This window comes from Asparagus officinalis, chromosome 1 (genome assembly GCF_001876935.1).
Source record: "Asparagus officinalis chromosome 1, Aspof.V1, whole genome shotgun sequence".
In the NCBI taxonomy this organism is placed as follows: domain Eukaryota; kingdom Viridiplantae; phylum Streptophyta; class Magnoliopsida; order Asparagales; family Asparagaceae; genus Asparagus; species Asparagus officinalis.
The window spans coordinates 75,719,098-75,723,853 of record NC_033794.1 but is presented as its reverse complement, the minus strand read 5'-3'; the positions used below and the strand labels follow the sequence as shown (position 1 = coordinate 75,723,853).

Genomic DNA, 4,756 nt, shown 5'->3' with positions numbered 1-4,756 from the left:
ATCATTATTTAGTATAATAGGTATTTTTGAAAAACTTTCATTAAAAGAAACATGTAAAGATTCTTCAATAACTTGTGTTCTTTTGTTATAAATTCTATATGCTTTACTGTGATTAGAATATCCAACAAAAATTCCTTCATCGGATTTTGAATCAAATTTATCTAAGTTATCCTTTGTATTTAAGATAAAACATTTACAACCAAAAACTTTAAAGTAAGATACTTTAGGAATTTTGTTATAAAATAATTCATAAGATGTTTTCTTTAAAATAGGTCGTAATAAAACTCTATTTAATACATAACATGCTGTTGATACGGCTTCTGCCCAAAAATATTTAGGTAAATTACTATCACATAACATGGTTCTAGCACATTCTTGTAAGGTTCTATTTTTCCTTTCTACAACTCCATTTTGTGGAGCAGCTCGAGGAAAAGAGAATGTGTGTGATATACCATGTTGATCACAATAATTTGCAAATAATTCATTTTCAAATTCACCTCCATGATCACTACGTATAGAGATAATAGAAGTTGATTTTTGATTTTGAATTTTTATTTTTAAAAGACATCTTAGGTAAACCATTTACTGAATCATTTTTAGAAATCTTAGAAATGTGTTTAAAGTTAACATGTCCAAAACGTTTATGCCATAAAATAGAATCATTAGATGATGTAATAAGACAATGTTCATTTGAAATATTTTTCATAGATAAAACATATATGTTATTTTTTCTATGACCCTTAAAAATAATAGTAATTAAATCAATATCATAAATTAAGAAAGATTCTTTTTCAAAAACAATTTTAAAAACTTTATCACAAAGTTGACTAATACTAAGTAAATTATATTTAAGACCATCAACTAATAGAGCATTATCAATGATAGGTTTATTTGGATTATCGACAGATCCAATACCGATGACTTTTCCTTTGTTGTTATCTCCAAAAGTAACGGTACCACCATCCTTGTTTTGAAAAGATGACAACAATTGTATGTTTTTAGTCATATGTTTGGAGCAATCACTATCCAAAATCCACCCATCTTTCTTGGGTACCTGAAATAATAAACATTTATATTTTTGGTACCCATACTATGTTGGGTCCTTTAAATTAGCCTTTAGGAAACCAAACCCATGAAGAGTTTGATTTGCCTAAATAGTTAGTTGATAAACAAATATTTTTAATAAAATCAGAAATATTAAAATTCTTATGTAAAGAAGATAATTCTTTTGGAACCCAAATAGAAAAGAATTTTGATTTCTTTTTACACAAATTCTCATTTCTATATTCATACAAATCACAAGAAGGTTTTACACAAATTGTTTTCTTTGATTTATTTTTATTAAATTGAAAACCTAATCCTTTTGTCTTTTGTGATTCTCTTTGAAAAGAAAGAATATTATTAAGATTTTCTTTTCCTTTATTAAATTTGCTTACATTTAAACATATATCTTCATATCTTGATTTAAAAGAAGAAATATCTTTATCTAAACTATTAATACAAATTTTTAACTCATTACATTCTGATTTTAAATAAATATTTTCTTTAGATAAACTTTCATTTTCTTTAAGAAAAGAATAATTTTCTTCTTTTAATCCAATTACTTGAGAATTAGAATTAGTAGAGGAATCAGAAATTTCTTCAAGTAATCTTTTATTTTTACCTTTAAGAAAATTATGTGAAGTCTTTAATCTCACAAAAGTTTCATATAATTCATTGAAAGCATCTAAAAGTTCTTCATTGTCACTTACTTCATCTTGTGCCATAAAACACATGTGAGCACTTTCCTTTTCTTCATCTGAAGATGACTCATCACTATCATCCCAAGTGACTGCCATTGTTTTCCTTTTCTTGTTATTTTGAATGTTGTTGAAGTTGTTGAAATAACTTGATTTATGCTTATTCTTCAACATTGGACAATCTTTCTTCATATGACCTGGTTTATTACACTTAAAACAAAGATGGTTATTTGAAATTAAACTCTTAGATTTAAAATTATCTCGTTTTATAAATTTCCAAAATTTTCATGCAAACATGCCCATTTCTTCATCATCATCATCTGAATCTTCTTTATCGGAAATAGTATTGAATGCAAGTACTTTCTTGTTCTTTGTTTCTTCATCATTCTATCTATCTTCAATTTGAACTTCATATGCTATTAGATTTCCGATAAGATTTTTAACCGTAAGAGTTGACAAATCATTAGCTTCTTCGATTGCAGTAACTTTCTTTTCCCATTGTGGAGTAAGTGATCGAAGTATTTTTCTTATCATCTCCACTTGTGTATATGTTTTTCCAAGACCAATGAGAGAATTTGTGATGTCGGTGAATCTTGTGAACATTTCTCCAATAGTCTCATTTTCCTTCATCTTGAACAATTCAAATCTGTGCACAGAACAGAAATTTTAGATTCTTTAACTTTATTTGTACCTTCATGAGTTACCTCAAGTGTATGCCAAATATCATATGCAGATGTGGTCGTTGACACCCTATTGAACTCATTCTTGTCAAGTGCACAAAATAATGCATTCATTGCTTTTGAATCTAAATTTGCATTATTTCTTTGTGAAGTAGTCCATTCTGAAAATGGAGTTGTTGGCTTCTCATATTTTGTTTCCACAACATTCCAAAGTTCGTAGCCAATTGATTGAAGGTAAATCTTCATTCGGTACTTTCAATAGTTGTAGTTCAATCCATCAAACATTGGTGGACGATTTGTAGAGTGACCTTTTTTGAATTGTGAAGTATTTGACGATGCCATCTTTCACCTTGCTCTGATACCAAATGTGGGATCTGAAATAGATACACTAGAACACTAGAGGGGAGGGGTGAATAGTGTTCTTTTAAAATTTATGCAAACTAGATTATAAATTGCAAAGAAAAATGGCAATCTCAGAAATTCACAATCACAAACATAAAGTTTTATACTGGTTTCACCAATCTGGTGTACATCCAGTCCCGAAGCAAATCCCGCTTGAGAGTTTCCACTATGATTTTGAATAAACTTACAAAATCAAAAGCAAACCTGACTAATTTATAAGTCCCTACAAATTGCAACACCAATTGACAAACACCTTACCAATTTGCATACCAATCTCTAAACCAAGAGATTAACACCTCTCACAACTCGAGAGAACTTTTGAAGCAACAATTTCAATTCCTATAAGCCTTGATTTGTAATGTAGTGTAGTAGTGGCTTAGGAATGATTCTAACTTCTGTAAATTGCATAAACAATAAGTATTTGAATAATGTTCAAAGGCAATTTCAGAAACTTTTCTTTTTCTCAAAATCTGAATAGTTTTCACTTGAAAAAATACACAAAGATCAAAGTTTATGGGTATGTAAGTACTTGCATTTTTTCTAAACAAATAACCTATTTATAGCCCTTGAAAAGACAAGTTTTTAAACTTTAAAAACGTTTAAAAACGGCTATAAATAGTCATATATTCAAACTTTAAATTCTGGAAAAACTGTATGTGTAGTCGACTACAAGACTGATTAGTCGACTACTATGAGTTTAAACAGACTCTGTGTATTCAGAAAATTTCTCAGTAGTCGACTATAAAGTTCATTAGTCGACTATACTGTAATTTGACAGAAACTTAGAAAATGAATTTTGCTTCAGTAGTCGACTATAATGTCAATTAGTCGACTATACTGTAAAATAACAGAAACTTATGTTTCTGTCATAAACTTGAGTAGTCGACTATTATTCATATTAGTCGACTATACTGTAAATTGACAGAAACATATATTTAAGACATAAACATGAGTAGTCGACTACTACTCTAATTAGTCGACTACTAAAAGTTAGAAAATGATATAAATTAAATGTTTTGACACTCCAATTTTTAACTATAACTCTAATGGTTAACATGGGGGATTTCTATAGTTAACAACCACACTAAGCCTGTGTTAGTGTGTTCTAATATTTATGTGTGTGTGTGTAAGTGATCAAGGCTTGTACAATAATTCTAAGTAAAGAAAATGTAAAATACATTATCTCATATGTTCTTCATCTTCTTCACTTCATAATGCCTTGCATCTCAACTTGCACTTGTTCATATTTTGATATTGAAAGCTGCATATAAGAGTTAGTGTATTTGTATAACACACATTGTATAAATTGTTATCATCAAAATACTATCATGGAGATATGATATTCAACAGCCTTGCCCAAGGACTACCTCATCTTGCCTCGTTTGAAGCCTATGTGAAATCAGTATCAACAAAGCCCATCCAAAGAGGACTAACATATGCTCATGCAAAAAGATTTGGATTAACACCTGCTCATGCAAAAAGATTTTAGACATTTTAACTTTGCAAGAATAGATATTTTAACTACACAAGCATAGAGTAACTTTACATTACTTTTAGAGATTAAGTTTTTCAGATTCAGAATGACTTACTGCTAGCAGTCGGATGATTAACTTTAAATTCTACCTGCATAAATAAACAAGAATCAGATGAATAAATGAAACTAATTCTAAATAAGATGTATCATTCAATTAATGTAAGTATCATTGTGAACAATTAAATATTAAAATGCCAAGTTATTTGGTAGGTTAATGACAGGAGAATTAGTGCAACTAGTTTTATAATGTCCCTTTTGACTGCATGTCCTTCTTTTTATCTTCTTTTTATCTTCTTTTTTCCTATGCTTGTTGTAGCCCTCATTTCGATTTATAAATGGATCTAAGAAACTTCTTTTTTTTTTTGGCTGACATAGAAGGGTCATGAATAGTGATTTGATAG

General features: G+C 29.0%; 1 long non-coding RNA gene across 2 annotated transcripts in view; it reads right to left on the bottom strand.

Moving 5' to 3' along the window:
• LOC109842870 overlaps positions 4,021-4,756 on the bottom strand; it is a 1,275-nt gene continuing 539 nt past the window's right edge. For both annotated transcript variants that reach the window (XR_002247426.1, XR_002247423.1), the window contains exons 2-3: positions 4,411-4,444; positions 4,021-4,287 (exon numbers count right to left, since the gene is read on the bottom strand). This is a non-coding gene — a long non-coding RNA (uncharacterized LOC109842870). The remainder of the gene's footprint in view (positions 4,288-4,410; positions 4,445-4,756) is intronic.